This window comes from Delphinapterus leucas, chromosome 3, assembly GCF_059928025.1.
Source record: "Delphinapterus leucas isolate spDelLeu-1000000601 "Yukka" chromosome 3, BTC_Dleu_Yukka2, whole genome shotgun sequence".
NCBI lineage: Eukaryota > Metazoa > Chordata > Mammalia > Artiodactyla > Monodontidae > Delphinapterus > Delphinapterus leucas.
The window spans coordinates 41,590,072-41,607,746 of record NC_143131.1 but is presented as its reverse complement, the minus strand read 5'-3'; the positions used below and the strand labels follow the sequence as shown (position 1 = coordinate 41,607,746).

The window sequence follows — 17,675 nt, the reverse complement described above, 5'->3', positions numbered from 1 at the left end:
CATTTCTTCCATATTAACTCTTTCTATTATTGCGTTAATTTAAAAATTTGGTACCTTGACAAATTTTTAGAACATCTTATCTTTCATTGATAACTATGTCCTTAGCCAAATTGGGTAGTAATAATTGTTAATGAAAGAGGCAATCCAAAGACTAAATATTTCATGTACTAAGTATCGTGTGGAATGTGATCGCATAGTATCTGGCACACTCTAAACACTTTTTATTAACATTATTATTGTTGTTGTTATTCCTTTATAACTATCATCTCTTTCCCAGGCAGAGATCTCCTTCAGAGTGTGTCTTGACAATTGTGGCACATCCCTGGGAGAGAATGGGATAGGATTCCCGTGAGCCAGCCGGAGTTTGGTACAGCCTGAAGCATAGATAGCCATAGACAACATTTATTGACCACATATTATATGACAGGCACTATGCTAAGTATGCTATGTGGATTTTATCACTTAGCCCATAAAAAGAAAACAGTAGTTTAGTGGTAGAACATCTACTTGTTATCCCGAAAAAGCACTGCTCATCAAAACTTTTAGGTCAAGAGGAATTAGTTCAGTGCAAGATAAGGGAATTGAAGGTTCCCCCCAGGCTCATCTTTCTAGAGCCTGTCTCTCTGCCTGGTTCTCTCACTCCATTTCTGGTGGCCAGTGCCTTATCACTTTTTTCTCACCAGTTTCGACATACATTCTTAGGACAGTATCAGAGTTTAGTCTTTTAGTCTTCTACTGTAAATTTAAGCTATTATGTTACTTTTCCCATACTCTACATCTTAAAACTTACTTAGTATTGTGGTTTAGAAGTCTTGCCATCAGGAAGGATGTTTTAAAATTAATCAATAGATGGGAGATATACTGGGGTGGTTTTAGGAGTGTGATGGGTAGCAGCAGCAAAATATCCTTTCCGGATTTTCAAATCACAACATCTGTACAATTACTTCTGAGGTAACAGATAATTACAGTCCTGCACAACCAGACCTAGCTGCCTAGTCTACAGTACATGCTTTTAATAAATTGTTGAATGGAGAAGAAATACACACCAGACATTTTACACACATTGGCTAATTTAATCCACAAAACAATCCTGTGAAGTAAATACTGTTCTTATGCCCATTTTACAGTTGGAGAAAACTGAAGCAGAAAGGAGTTAGGTAATTTGCTCAAGGATGATAGAGGACTTTTATGAACCTTGGCACTCTGGCTTTAGAGTCTAGAGCTCTCAGCCACCTCTTTTTTTAATCTCTCTCTTTTTTAAAAATTTCTCTTTTCCAAAGTTTCATCTATCTTTAGTACTCTCAAGTCTTTCTCTCTACTTACTCTATAAAGGACACCATTGGATTCCTTGGTCACAACTACTAGTTAGGGTGTCTAAATTTGATTTTCTATACCAACTTGCTACTGTATTTTCAAGTGTCTACCAGCACATCCACATAGATCTCCCAAACCTTCTCAACCCCAACAAGTCCCAAATTGAATTTATCTTCCTGCTAAGTCATTTCTTCTCTCATATTAATTGCTTGAAAGCTTCATCATCCATCAACCTATTAAATATCTGAAATTAGGGTTGTCTGTGTCTCTTAATTATTCCTAATGCTTCATATCTGTTTAATTACCAAATCTACCCCTTAAATGTCTTTTTTAAAAATTTCAGCTTTATTGAGGTATAATTGACCCTTAAATGTCTTTAAGCCCATCTCCTTTCTTCTCCTCTGCTGCTAAAACCTTTATTGAAATCTTCATGTATGTGTCCTAGATAGACTATTGCATCACTCTTTTCATTGCTATTACTGACACTTTTCTTACCTCCACTAATTCTTTTCCATAGTCCTGCCACCATCGTTATCCTTCTAAAAAATTATGATCTTGTGTAACTTATCTGTTTTAAAACAGGACATCAGCATCATTCTTTGCTTACAGGATAACCTTCTTCCTTTTGTGGCTCTCCACCGAAGTGATGAGGTCCTTCGTCAGTATCATCTTCTGTGTCTTCTCCCATGTGTCCTGTGCTCCAGCCCCAATATATTTCTCATTTTTCCCAATACACTGCTCTTTCACATCTCTGGGTCCTTGCTCATAAGGTTTCCTGCTTTTAGATTGCCCTTCTGGAAAATTCATTCATCTTTCTAGCCCTGTTGAAATTACATGCCTCCTTCCCTAACACCTTCAAGAAGACTTAGTGCAATATCTTGACATCGAGTTTTCTTTTAATGAATTGATACTTATTTTGAGAAATTTGATGCAAACAAACATATTTCTAACATATAAGAAATTAAGAAGCATGATAATAAATTGAACTGTGAGGCCACAGAACAACTTATGAACTAGGTTATGGCGATTCCGTTGAAGCTCCCAGATGTGCGTCCCCACTGCCTCCGTCCTGCCTGCATGCAATTGAAGGTAGCCACTATGCTGAATTTGGGGCTTATGTTTCTTTTTTGTTCTAAAATAATGCAACCATGTATGCATGTATCTCTAAAAATGTAATGGACATATCTTCTTGTTTTTGAATTTTATTAAAATGGCATCATACTCTATGTAGTCTTTTGCCAGTTTGTTTCAATGCTTTATTTCTAATATTCTTCCCTGTTATTCCCTGTGGGCTGAGGATAATTTATTTTCACGACTGTTTTGTATTGCATTGTGAGACAATTTTACATTTGTTTATATATTCTCTTAAAGATGCATGTTTGGGTTTTCTCAATTTTTTAAAATATTAGGTTGCTAAGAGCACACTTGAACATTCCATGAATAAACATGGGCAAGAATCACTTTAGTGCGTATACCTAGGGTTGGAATTATTGGGTGGTAGAATATATGCCTGTTTAACTTTAGAAGAAAAAGGCAAATTGTTTCCAAAATGTATGTGTCAATCTGCACTCCCATCAACAGTGGGTATTTCTTCTTTATTGTATGGAATTTATCTGCTGGTGTTCTCCAATGAGCAGTGAACCGTCAAGGTCAGGGACTATATCTTAAATACCTACCTCAGAGCTTAGTACATGGTAGGTGCACAGTGAATGTTAAATGATTAAATATACAGCAGCTTAAGTATCAGTTAAGACAAACATCAAGAAAATACAGATACGGGGCTTCCATGGTGGCGCAGTGGTTGAGAGTCCGCTTGCCGATGCAGGGGACGCGGGTTTGTGCCCCGGTCCGGGAGGATCCCCCATGCCGCGGAGCGGCTAGGCCCGTGAGCCATGGCCGCTGAGCCTGCGCGCCCGGAGCCTGTGCTCTGCAACGGGAGAGAGGCCACAACAGTGAGAGGCCTGCGTATCGCAAAAAAAGAAAAAAAAAAAAAAAAGAAAGAAAATACAGATAGGAAGTAAAGGCAAGAGTAGAAATTATTTCTTATTCAATTTAGGGCATGTCTTCAATTTAGCCCCAAACATCTTTTCTTTTCTTCCCTCCCTGAAATAGTGGCAAAACCGTTTGGCCAGAACTAAAATTTGGATTTGTCTTTACAGGAGGATTGTTAATATTTACTAATTTACATGGAAAAATTCCTCAACATTGTGAATATTTTATACCATTTGTTGATATACTATTTTGATTTTAGAAACTTTTCATATTCATATTGTCTTTAGAAAAAAGATTCTGTTAAGTTTGTGGAAAACTTTTATGTAGAAGTGTGCTTTTTAAATTTTCCTTTTACCGTGTTTCCTGATCATTTTGTTAAAGGGTATATATTTAAAAAAGAATTCAGCATTTATAGAGCTTTGCTTTCCACAAGTACACTTGTATACTCATATTATTAATATGATATTTTCCTAAACTCATGCTGTGAGTTAAATAGAGGGAATAGACTTTAAATCTAGGTTTTTGAAGAAAGTAAACCATTTGTCCTTTTATGGAGAAAGTGCTCCTGAGAATTTCCAGATTTATAAATGAGAAAGTAAAGAAGTCAGTTTATCTCACCAAGTCTCACTGTGTCCTGCAAGATTTTCTTTTCTTAAGACACTCGATTCTTTTCATGTTTACTTGAAATTGTCCCTGATTAATACTTTAAAAAATGTAAACATCAGCTTTTACGAAGGCTAAGTGTAGAATTGGATACTCTGCACATAGGGAATTTTTAATAGTTGCAGAGGCATTTTTGTCAGCAGTTTTTGTGCTATTTAAAAGATCAGTGTCTAATGGGATTAAGTTGGATAATCAAATAACAAACTGAGATCTGGGTACATGGTTTGATGCCTGTGGAGTACTTCCTTGATGAATATAAATGAAAAGTGTCTCATAGTTTGGGGCAGAAGTCACCATGTCACTATGCATGGCGTTTCTGCTAAGTCAGCACCTTGGCCTGAAATTGAGACTCAGATAAGGGGTGGACTGATAAGAGAAGAAGAAAGCTGACACGGATTCATACTAGTGCAATGGGAAATGTCATGTGATATTTTGATCAACAGTAGTTTGGAAATATTGAAGAAAACCAACTAATGCAGACAATCATGGCTAAAATCAGGTTTTAGTTTCTTAATAGGCTGTATCCTGGACCAACTCTTCGACCAACGATTTGCATAGCCTTTTGCTTCCTTTTCCTTCTAGAGCTTGCTTATTATTCCTTAGAATGGAACAAGAATGAGTGCTGCCTATGTTTACAGTTTCATGCTCTATTTTACCCCAAGAGTTCCTTCTTAGTGTTTATATTTTCTCTAAAAATGGTCATTTGGGTATTCACAACTTCTTAATTTAGCTTTGAAACAATTTAAATTGTGGGAAGTAAAAAGTTCATCTATTCTCACCTGTCATCATATAAATAATATATATTTATATAATCATATTTATGTGTGTATACATGTGATATATAAATATATATGTAATAGTTGTATGAATGGTTGCAGAATGAATTTATGAATGTATATTTTTTCACTCAACTTTATTTCATGCTTTTCATGTCTTAATTTTCAAGCCCAAAATATTCCATCTAGTAAACTGTTTAATAATGTAATCATCACTTTATTACTAGCCATTTGGTTTTATCCTTCCCTGTTACTTCTTGTATTTTAACCTCACAGCATCTAAAGACATGGTTTTTCATTGGTTGTGTCTTATAGATTTGTTTTAGGCAATGTGGTGACAAAGATAAAGGTTTTCTCACAGGTGTTCCACATCTTTATAAAATACTCTCATTTCCCTCCTGGTCTCTTCCTCCTCGTGGTCAACTATAGGATCACTAACCTCATGCTCTTCAGTCTCCCTGGTTAAAAAAAGCCAAGTGGCAAATCATTTGTGTTTTAGGAAGATTAATCTAATGTGTAAACTGTATAGAAAAGTGTTAAGGAATGGTTTTCTAGTGAATTCTGCATATTGTGCTATCATGTTGGCTAAATTATTTAAGATCAGATGACTTTCCAATGACCAGAAAATAATCTTATACAGGCGACCTCACTCTTTCTCTTTAAGACTGGTCAGAGCCCTAGTTCCTACAGTCTTTTCATAGGATGTATAAATCTTGAGGTGAAGCAGAAATTGACACACCAGTGTAAAGCACCTGTACTCCAATAAAATAAAAAAAAATTGAGCTGAAACCAATTTTTTTTTTTTTTTTTTTTTTTGCGGTACGCGGGCCTCTCATTGTTATGGCCTCTCCTGTTGCGGAGCACAGGCTCTGGACATGCAGGCTCAGGGGCCATGGCTCACAGGCCTAGCCGCTCCGCGGCATGTGGGATCCTCCCGGACCGGGGCACGAACCTGTGTCCCCTGCATCGGCAGGCAGACTCTCAACCACTGCGCCACCACGGAAGCCCTGAAACCAATTTTGTGACTGTTTGGCTCTTCTTGTAAGTTCTCCATATCTTCGTTGCGCATCTTTTAGAATCTTCTATAAGAAGATTCTAGTTCTTCTTTATGTAACATGTAAGTTATACGCGTGAAATATGATATGGAAAGTTATCTTTCTAGGATAAGAAAACCTGTATAGTAAATAAAACTCGATGTTGTATTTACTTCATATTCTGTACTGGGCTCTCATAGTTGGTGCAGTTTTATTGAAAACCAGCTTATAACGTTTCACAAAGCATTTTAATGGCTTAGATGATTATTAATTCAGTATGAAATTTGCTGCAGGAATATATATAGTCTTGACCAGCCCACATACATTTTTACTAAGTACAATGTTGATTCATGATAAAGTTTCATATACTGTGAGTCTTGAATCCCTCTTAAGTGAAAAAAAGACAAATTGAATTTCTTTTTAGTATAACATAGTTCTCAAATCCCTATCTAATTTCTCTGGTAATGTCTGCTTTCAAAGAAATTAATTGGATACAAATTATTTCTTAATTGTCAAATAATTTCCAAATGTTTATAATTTTTTATGGTCGTATTTGTTGGCTTTATTTTTTAAAAATATCTATTATAATTTATTTTATATATATAAACATTTCTAGTGGTTTTCTCTGAAGAAGAAATTTTACAAAATAAGTATGTTTGATTTAATATATTTGAGTTGAAGTGAATGTAGAGCTAAAGAGATTTTGCAGAATTAATTACGTTTCATTAAGGGCTCTGTATCCTCTTTCTCTCCCTCACTGTCTGTCTTTTTCTCCCCCCCAACCCTCCACCTCTCTCTATTTGTATCTTATCTTTCCTCTCTCATTCTCTGGCTGATGATCTAGTGAGGCCAGGTACACCACAAACTGAGTATCAGGGTGTGAAAGCTTAGAAAAAGGGCAGGAAGAGCAAACTTAAGTTATGCTTCAGGCCTGTATTTTCAGGTAAATCTTCATTAGCAATATATTGATATTTGCAGTAAATTGATATTTGCAATAAATCATTAGCAATAAATTGATAATTTAACCTAAGGGACAATTTACAAACCCTTTCATCTAGGATATATGGCCATGGCATCAATGTAAAATTGGAGAACTAAATATTATGGAGAACAGATGTAAATTTAGATCTATTTTTCTTATATTTGTTTATCCATATCAAATTCTACCATGATGCTGATAGGTGCTAAGAGACTGGAACAAAGAAAGAAAGAAGGAAGATGATGGGTTTGAGGGCTTAAATATTGTTACAAATTCTTCGCTGCCACAGGTGAGTCCAGATATTGCTCAACTTGAATCTGAGCTGGGCCTGTGTCTACTTTGGTGAATAAAGTATGGCGGTGGTAATACTGTACTGGTTCTGATCCTAGAATTTAAAAAGACAGGCAGTTTCAATTTTCTGCTTCTTGAAACCTAGCTGCCATGCTGTGAGGAAGCCCAATCAGTAGCAAGGAGGGGAACCATATGAAGTATAATTGAAGCCCCTTGCTGACAGCCCCAGCTGAGCTCCCAGCCTACAGACAAAATCAACTTTCCAGACGTGTGTGAGCCTACTTGGAAGTGCATCCTCCAGCCCTGATTGAGTGACCCCAGCTGATGCCACATGCAGCAGAGATGAGCTATCCTCTGCAAGCCCTGCCCACATTGCAATATTATGAGCAAATAAATGATCATGTTATTTCAGCCACTAAGGTTTTCAGTGTCTTGTTACACAACAATAGATAACTGAAACCATAGGAGATGACATGTAGAGGTGGGTTTCAGGTAATGCAGGCCTTTCAAAGCCATGTTAGGAATTTTTGTTTTGATTCAAACAGCAAAGGGAAGCCTTGACAGTGTCAAAGGAGTGATTTGAATTTTCCAAAGGTTGTTGTGACTGCACTGTGATGAATGGATTGGAAACATCATGGTGAAAGAATAAGAGTGGATCTGTGGAGATCAGTTATGAGGGTATTTTAGTTGTCTAGGTGAGAGATTATATAATTTTGAGTGCAGACAGTGGAGATGGTTGAAATAGCACAAAGTAGATGGGTTTGGCAGATATATCAGTGATGAAACTGAGGAATTTGTTGATAATGCAGTGATACCTCGTTGCTATTTTAGTCATTGTGTACTCTTTGATTGGGTCTCAGTTGCCCAGTTGTTTCTCTGAGATTAGGCTGATGATGACTCTTGGTGAAGAGACTGGGTGAATCAGAGGGGATTCTCATATCCTCTAACAAAATTTAAACCAGTATAGAGTCCTTTGTATCCCAATCCCAATCTGACTTCCCTGTGGAGAGTAAGAGGAGAAGTAAGGAGGAAGAAACATGGACTATTGTGGCAGAGAGAAGCCATTACCCTGTGTGGTCCGTGACATATCTTAGTTGGTTTACTGAATGATGCTTATAATCAAAACTCATATGAATATATAGGATACATGTTTTGGCAATTAGATAAGAAGTTTCCCAATAATCTAAATATGAATTTATGAATAAACTAGTGATGAAAATGAAGCAAATCCTGAATAAACTCAGAAATAGTACATAATTGTCAGCTGTTATTCTAGATGTTTATTGGAATTATTAGGTCAATTATTTGAGAAACCCATACACTCATTCAACAAATATTTATTGAGTTTGCTACTATGTGCGAGGAACTGTGCTTATTGAGTGTATGTATATTTCTTGGAAGAGTGAGATCCTGAATAAGATTATCCTTCATGACTTTCATGAGCTTACAATCTAGTGAAGAAGATATAATATTTGATTTTAAAAATTTAAATGATAGTACTGTACAAGCAAGATTAGTAAAAACTTCAGTTCAAATAAAATTCTAACACTTAACTTGGATTTCTTTGCAGTCTGAATTTCCTCTTCAGAGAAGTTTTAAACAGTATTGTTAGTAAACACCTTATTTTTTATTTAGTTATAAGTAACATTTAATGTTATGTTAGTTTCAGGTATACAAGATAGTAATTCGATTTTCTTTTTTGTTTTGTTTTTTTGCGGTACGCGGGCCTCTCACTGTTGTGGCCTCTCCCGTTGCGGAGCACAGGCTCCGGACGCGCAGGCTCAGCGGCCATGGCTCACGGGCCCAGCCGCTCCGCGGCATGTGGGATCTTCCTGGACTGGGGCACGAACCCGTGTCCCCTGCATCGGCAGGCGGACTCTCAACCACTGCGCCACCAGGGAAGCCCTGTAATTCGATATTTTTATACATTATGAAATGATCATTGCAGTAAGACCCGTTACCACCCATCACCCTACAAAGTTATTACAATATTATTGACTATATTCCCTATACGCACATTACATCCCCTTGACTTACTTGTTTTACCGCTGGAAGTTTGTACCTCTTAATCCCCTTCACCTATTTTGTCTGTCCTCTCACTCTCCTTGCCTCTACTAGTTTGTTCTCTGTATCCTGTTTTGTTTGTTTGTTTTGTTTTTAAATTTCTACTAAATCAGCATCTTTGATATTTTGGAATAAGTCCTGAAAAATAGTATTTGCTCTCAACCTAGTTAATCTCTTGCTACCCAGACTCTAGATCACTTGCCTCAGTCACTAACTGTTTTTGAGACATTAGGCAAATTGTAATCTCTCTGTGCCTCTGTTTTTTGTTTGCTTATTTCTTTAATCTCATAAATACCTGGTTTAGTTTCAATTAAGATTATGCAGTAGATTAAAGAAGATGACAGTGTGTGCTTTTAAAGGTGAAAGCTCTGAACAATTATTTAAAAAATAAATTACTTGTATTTTAAAAATGCATATTATATATGAAGTATCTTTAACATATACGTATGCATGTGTATTTTCTCAGGCGACAGTGGGTAGAACCAGATGTGAGTGATTTTTACTTACATGAATAATGAGACAATGATTTACTTAACCCCCTCTTTTATTCGGGTTAAAGTTAAGAACAGAATAAAAGAATTATGCTTGGAATACATTGAGTAGGTAAAGTGTAGGAAGACTAGAAAAACTTTATGCCTCTGTGCCTTCTTATCCATGCTGTTGATGGGAACGAAATTAATCTTTTTGTCCCAATGCTTCATTGCCATAAAAAAATACCGTCTATTCGATTAATTTGGTAGATTTGAAATACTAAAGAAATTAAGGATCTTGCTGTCTAACCCAAGACATTGTAAGCCAACAGCCAATCACCAAAGAATCTGCAGTTTGGACACTGGTGAGTAGAATTAGCTGCTGCAAAAGACAGAATCTTTCTTTCCTCGAACTTCTCTGGGAAGTGTTCTGGCTGAGTCGCACCATGGATTAGCTCAGGTAAATGCTTCCTTTTCTCTTTTCTTTTTTAGCACATAGGACAAGTGTTACAGTGTGGTATTGTCAGCTATCTCCTTGGCAGTATTTGGGAATCTAGGTACCTTGTTGGAGTGTTTAACTTCATCTTCTGAATTACGATCAAACAGCAGGACAATATTTTTTCATTTGGCTTTACTGCTGTTAAGTCATGATGATCATTTCATTAGGAGTAATGGGTCTCTTAGAATAGCAAAGCTGAGCTCCTGTCATTCTTTTCCATATATATTTCACTCCAAGTCTTTCATAAAAACTTACAAAGACTGTCACCTAATCACAATATGATGGGAAAAACAGAGCCTATTACACCTTTTTTTTTTTTTTTTTTTTTTACATCCAATACATTTTTGTATGAGCAGCATGCATTTTCACTTGGCTCAAGGCCTAGCAGGCCCATCTGGGCTTTCCTGTACTGCTAAGAGCAACATGAATTGCTACTTTATATCATACACCTGTAATACCTAATATACCAATAACGGATGGAAACCATTCCCTTTTCTTCCCCGAAATACTTTTCTGAGTAAGAGTTTCATGGTTTGCTAAAATTCTTACCAAGTAATGTTGGCAACTCTTGCTGTTTTTTCTGTCTAAAGTTTTCATGTGACAGCTGGAAACTTTCATATTTCTAGAGAGAAAAAAAAAAATTGACAGAAGTTAAATAAGAGGGCTTTACCTGTCAAGACTGGGGACATAGAATTATGTGTTTTCCTGCAACATTTGATGACATCATTATTACCTAAGTGGAAGAGGAATAATATGCTTTGAAAACCTTAAGTTGGTTGAGAAAGAGCAAGATATATTAATACCTTAAAAATTTACTTTTCTTACTGCTTAATCAGGGCTAAACCTGTTTGCAGCTCAGAAACTCTGCTAAAACAGCTGAACCATTTTCACCTGGTGACAGAGCAATTGTTAATTGGAATTAGTTGCAGGGCATTTGGGTATTTTAATAACATTAAACCAAATATTTATTTCAGCTGCAAAGATGGAAGGAAAGGTTATTTGGAAATGTTTTCTACTGAAGTACTTTTTTTTTCAACTATAAAAACACAAGTATTGGGTTTTCTTTCTGAAAAGATATTTTATGTGAAAAGTACTTGTCATTTTAAACCCCATATTATTGTATAATCTTTGGATGAAGATATTGCTGTGGATGGACCATTGAAGGATGTATGCCATCTTCATTATGATAAATAGTACAAATTTGAGAAATGGCTCTTCAAATTTGTAAATTCAGCCTTTGATTTCAGAGTTTTAAGTTGATTGATCAGTATGATAATCAAACGAGTAGCCTTCCTCTAATTACCTGATCGATATAAACCATTGTAGACAGTACTAACAGCAAGTTTTGTGGTTTTCTTTTTTAAGTCAATATTTCTAATGTAAAATTAGGTCACAGGCAGCAAAATGAAAAGTCTAACAGAGCATGGAATAAGTCTTTAAATTCCTATCCCTGATCTAGTCATTATAATAGAATCACAGTTTGCTTTCAATTTCTTGTTCCAAAACTGGCTTGAATTTTCCTTTTCCTTTTGCCATTTACACTGAACAGATTTGCAGCTTACCACTCCTCTTTAAATCTCTAAAGCCTTAAATTTTATGCTATTGTGTGTGTATTTCTTACTGAACAAATCAACTCAAGCAACCTCTTATTAACAATGTACATTTTTAGAGTTTCTAGATCTGATGGGTTTTAGACTTAGAGTAGAAATTGTTCAGAATGTAAACAAGTATTTCTCAATTTGAGTTTTTAAATATCTCAGCATTGATGCAATTTTGTCTCTAATTTTTTCACTAGTAAGACTGACATTATCTAGTCAACTGACATGGGTCACTGGGAAATCAGTATATTAGAACATTTGTCTATTATTGACCTGAAAAAAATTAAAAATAGCATTTAAGAGGTCATTGTCTTCATATCCTATTACTGATTCCAAATGTCCATTTCTCTTTATACATGTCCTTGGGTTTCATTATAGAGAAGGACTTTTACTGATGATATTTTGTTCCCTTTCCTTATCTGATTAAAAAATCAATTCGGATGCACTCTTTCATGCACGCATGCATATGTATACATAGATAGGTTATGGTATACGTTTTGCACAATACATGGAATGGAGGCATTCCCTCCATTTGTTATTATTGCCACCCGAGTAATCTGCCAACATGCAAGCTTTCTATCAACAACGTGTTAAAAATTCTCAACCCCTAACCAGACTAAAAGAAGAACTAACTATATGCAGACATTTCATGTTTATAATAATATGAAAAGATAAATTATTAATTATTAATCAAAAGGCCAATTTCAACTCTGGCTCTGCTCTTAAATTTATTTATTTCTACAAGAATATAGTAATTCAAGGGAAGAGAACAGAATAGATATTACATTTACCTGGAGAACCTGCAAAAATACCCCTGCCTGGGCTCCATCCCAGAACAATGGGATCAGAATCTCTGGGGTGGGGTCCAGGCAGGAGTACTTTTTCACAGTTCCCCAGTCTGAAAACCAGTGCATTAGGTACCCTTTTTGAATTTTCCCTTGCTTAATTTCAATCATGTTTCTTCTGCTTAACCAGATATGTCTCTTCTCTGCACTAGAATACACTGCTTGCATGCAGCCAGTTGACGTTCAAACTTTAACTCACCAAGTCCATCTGAGCATATAGATATTTGATTTTAGCATGAATTTATTTGCCTACAGACTGTAGAGGTCTTGAGATTAAGAAATCCACCTAGTTCTCACACAAATAAACAAAAAAAGATATAAGCAAACAAATACAAAGACAAAAACTTAAGCAACAATTGGGGGCTCATAATTACTGTCCATTGGTTCCTTCAAACGAAATTACTCTTATTTTATAGAAATTGTTTTTAATTTTCTGGGTGACCAACCATCCTAGTTTGCTCAGGATTGAGGGGTTTCTTAGGATATAGGCTTTCAGTTGCAAAACCAGGAAAGTCCTGAGCACACTGTGTCAGCTGGCCACTCTACTTCCATTTCCTTAATTTAAATTTACTGATCCCAGCTCCCTGTGTAAATGAGTACCTAATTGAAAGGCTTCCACCTGTTAACCTAGGTAAATTTCAGAAATCCTAAAAGTGGCAAAAGTAGTCTTATAGCTGAAAAAAGAGCATTTTTAAGATTAAACATTTAGGAAGAGTAGAAGAAGAAGGTTGAGCTGAATGATAGCTGATCTTTCTCTCAGCTGAAATATCTTGTTATTAATTACAGGGAAATGCTACCTTCTGCATCACCTGAAACTTGAGACAACTATTTAGAATTTAACAACAATCTCGCCTTACTATCCTCCCTGATAAATTAAATTAAATTAATTAATTTAATTCAATAAATGCTGGACACCAGTGGGAATACACAGGTCATTCATATACAAGAACTCCTTCTTGCCCTCAAGGAATTCATAGTACAGTTGATAAAGACCATCCACGATGGCAAGATTACAGGGATCCTTGGACTGTGCTCTTAGCAGGTATAAATGATTAAAGTTTACTACAAGGCTGCTCTTTATGTGGGTACTTTCATTCTCCAAACAAATCCCATTTATTATCTGTTTCTGTACTTGATTTTTAAGTTGTCTAGACAGGCTGCTTTGGCAACCATCTGAGATGGTTTTGCTGAAAGGACTTTGCTGTTCCCATAACAAGGAAACCTGGCCAGGTGACCTGTTGCTGGGCTTTGATGATATTTGTTCCTTTGTTATTTGATCTTTTCCAGTGTTGGACAGAAGCTGGTGCAAAAAGAAAACTGGGGGGAGACATATCTTGGCAAATAGCAAGAGGAGAAAAGGGAAAGAGGTGCAAACTTTTCTATTTTGAATTGTAAACTTAAAAGTGTTCAGACTAGAGTTTCAATCCAACTCCTCTCCTTACCAGGTATAAGAAATTCGGTGTGCTACTGAACTCCCTAAACCTGTTTCTCATTTCTCAGATTGCAATGGTTATTCTAACTTTTTCATGGGGTCGTTGGGAAGATTTAATGAGATATTGCATGGAAAGGGTAGCCCGATTCCTGGAACATAGTTAATAATAAATATGTAGATTTGTGTTGTTATAGGTATAATTCCTCTGTGCCTACCTTTAGAGCTTCCTAAAGATTGCCAAGTCTTTTGTGTGCTTAATAGGTTTAAAATAATTAGAAATGATTTGAGATTTTCTATATCTCCACAGTATCTTTGGAAATAGGAGGCAAAAAACCACATTACTATAATAATATTAAATAGAGCTATGTGAAAATCACAGTGGACTGAATTGTACAAATCAGAAAACGTTTAAATCTGGAACTATGAGGCCATGAGTAGCATTTGACTGTTTCTAATCAGGGAGCTCTTCCCCTACTTTTTGAAATTATATCAACAAAGTAATTATCAAAATGCATTTTCCAAGCTCCTTTTTTGTATATATATTTTAATTTATATGTGGATATATTTAAATACTTGGAATTTAAATTTCATTTTTAATACTCATAAATAAACTTGGCAGCAGCAGCATGTGTGTAAATGCTGTAGAAGGGAGCTCTACTTTTTGTAAAGACAGGAAAAGATAGATACGTGAGGATACATGAACTGGCTGCTGTCCAAGAAGCAGGAATCAGGAGTGCTGACGGGGTTAATGACAGCTAGCGAGGCAGTGCTGCTTTTCTGCGCCAGAGATTCTGAGGCTGCTTGCTGGAGCCATAAGCTCCATAATTCTATTTCTCTTCTGCTTTATCTATAGAACTTAATACTTATAGCCCCATTCCTTGGATTAGCAGCTCGGAATTTGAATTAACAATGCTTCAGTTGTCTTATTTTTAAGATGCTTTACCTAAAAAAACAACACAAACATTACCTTTCAGATTTTTAGCTATCCGGTTTTAGCAGGGTGTTATTTCTGGTGGCAAAGGGCTTCTGACATTGCTTTGGAATTGCCTCCTTTTGTTGTATCAGCCTCAGGTCACTGGAAATGAATAGAGGCTTTGAGGATGACAAAGACGAAGAGGTGATTTGTGGGCCAGTGCATCAAAAACTGGAACAGGTGGATGTGAGAGAAGCGTCCTCTGGCCCCATACTCGGCACCGTCACTTTTTTCCTTCAAGGAGCCCAGAATGTTCAAGCATGAAAAGCTTCCAATCTATTTCTGACATAGAAAAAAATACCTTTTTTTAAAACAAGTGTTTCCCTTAAATACCCAGTTCTCCATCTAGAGTGAAGTGGATGGATAATTGGATGTAAATGAATGTAGAGGTTGGAAAGGATGAAAAAAATTTCATTGTGCTATTTAAAACTCTCAAATAGTTTTTTTGTTTAGGGATTTTTGTTTGTTTGTTTTGTTTTTAAGGAATGGAAATGTGGTTGCTTTGCTCTTTAAAATATAGCCTGATCAGAATTTTATCTACTGAGATCTGAATGAAATTGAAGTTTTGGAAAATCCTTAGCTTACTAAAACTCGAGTCTGCATACCAGTTTCTGTTATTAAATGAATATTTGCAGCCTCAAATAAAGCAAAAGAGCAGGTGGATTATCTCAGAATAAAAACAATTCGTTTTACTTTTATGAACTAATATTGATAAGTGCTCCACCATAAGAACTGCATCTCTATTGAAGTGTTCTAGGGTCAGTTTCACTTTTGCACAATACGGCAATTATAATCATTCACCAAGAGAGAATTTTATAACTCAGTATGTCCTGTTAGGTTTTCACACAGCTGTGTGGTTTTGGTTTATTTCTCTATTTTCAAAGTCTCTTGTGTATTTAATCATGACGTTTTCCTTCATATATTGTATTCTCAATTTGACTGATTTGTTACCGGATACCTTCAACAGAATCACATGCCTGTTCCTTCTCCCTGTCTATCAGGAGGGCATGTTGAAATGTTCTCATCCTGAGATGCCTAGGTGAAAACATCTTATTTTGGCATTTGGTTACTTTTATTCTTCTTTTTTCTTTTTTCCGGTACGCAGGCCTCTCACTGCTGTGGCCTCTCCCGCTGCGGAGCACAGGCTCCGGACGCGCAGGCTCAGCGGCCATGGCTCACGGGCCCAGCCGCTCCGCGGCATGTGGGATCTTCCCGGACCGGGGCATGAACCCGCGTCCCCTGCATCGGCAGGCGGACTCTCATCCACTGTGCCACCAGGGAAGCCCGGTTACTTTTATTCTTTTTCACCTAAGTTCTGTATGATACTGCAGTATGCCAAGCAACTGTAAATTGTGGACATGTACCCTTAACATTGTACTCCTAGGTTTCTGGATTCTGAGTTTCATCATAGACAAGAACAATTACATTAAATTCCCCTCCAAGTCTCGATGAAGCATCTATAAACAGTAATTTATTCAGCAACTAAAAGAATTAAGAGCAAATCAGAAGGAGGGGTGGGGAGGGGCTAGAAAAGACCCCGCTACAGTATTATTTAAAAAAAGACTAAAGGACGTCTAGAAACTTACTGCTCAGTATCAGCTCAACCTCTTTAAATCTTGTTTACAAGTCAAAGTTTATATTTCCATACGATATGTATTGTAGGAGTTTCAAACAGCAAAATTCTGTGAATCATTTTCTTTGATCAAAAGCTATACCTCATCACGGTAATGAGTTTTATGCCACAAAGTTTGTTCTTTTTTTCTTTCAGCTTTAAGTACAAAATCAGTCTTCAGTGATGTGCTCAGAATCATGCAGCTTTTCAGAATGACATTATTTTTTTTTTCCAAGGGGTCACTTCATTTTAAGGATAGCTGCAGAGTAGACTTAGGTGTAATTTCATTCCTTCTTCTTCTGCAAAGCTGCAGGTTAAACTCAACATGACAGTGTGACCGATATGCTTGCTAAATTTGCACTAACATATGCAAATTTAGGGAGGAATTATTTATCAGGGAGTAATACACTTACGTTTTTTAATAAAGAGAAGTCTAATAAGCATAGGGGGAGAGCTCTGTGTGAAACTGGTGACAGATCGGAATCATTTGCTAAAGGAAATCACCTCATGTGGAAATTCTACTGTATGTAGAACAACCTTCTTGAGTTTGATAGGAGAGGCACAGATGCGGCAAAGGCTTCATTGACCTTCAAATTTCTGCCTCGTGATTGAAGAGGAGGCATCCTCCCGCAGTGGGTAGGATCAGTGCCTTTCTGCTCTGCCTACCTGATTCAAATTGAACATAGTTATCGTTGGCCAAAGTCAGAAAGACTTTCCCATGGGACCAGTGGGCTCTGGGTTTGATCTAAGTTAGTTGTCCCCATCTGAGAGGTTTACCAAGTTTTACCAAGTTGATGCTTGTCTGTTGTTCAACACCCTTTTTCCCCCTTTCCTTAAGACTCAGGTCCACTCTTCTACATCTTTCTTAGTTCTTGAATAGAAAACCAATTTTTTAAGACTAAGTAACTCCAGCGAAACTTTCATTTTGCTTAAAGCTGATCATTATAAGCTCATGCTACATTGTACCTTATGGTTTGTAAAGAGTTTTCACATATGCCAGTTTGCATTAGAGAGTCAAAAATAATCCAGCATATAGATTATATGAGTCACATATACAGAATATATCTATTCTACCCTCCAGATCATTACGCTGACTCGTTTTTATCATGAACAAACACTTAAGTCTTTTTCTT

The 17,675-nt window shown here is 36.5% G+C and overlaps 1 long non-coding RNA gene across 4 annotated transcripts in view; it reads left to right on the top strand.

Annotated features, from left to right (window-relative positions):
• LOC111186835 (uncharacterized) overlaps positions 1-17,675 on the top strand; it is a 206,478-nt gene extending 188,803 nt beyond the window's left edge. For all 4 annotated transcript variants that reach the window (XR_016392641.1, XR_002647995.3, XR_016392640.1 and 1 more), the window contains one exon: positions 1-17,675. This exon is cut by the window's left edge. This is a non-coding gene — a long non-coding RNA (uncharacterized LOC111186835).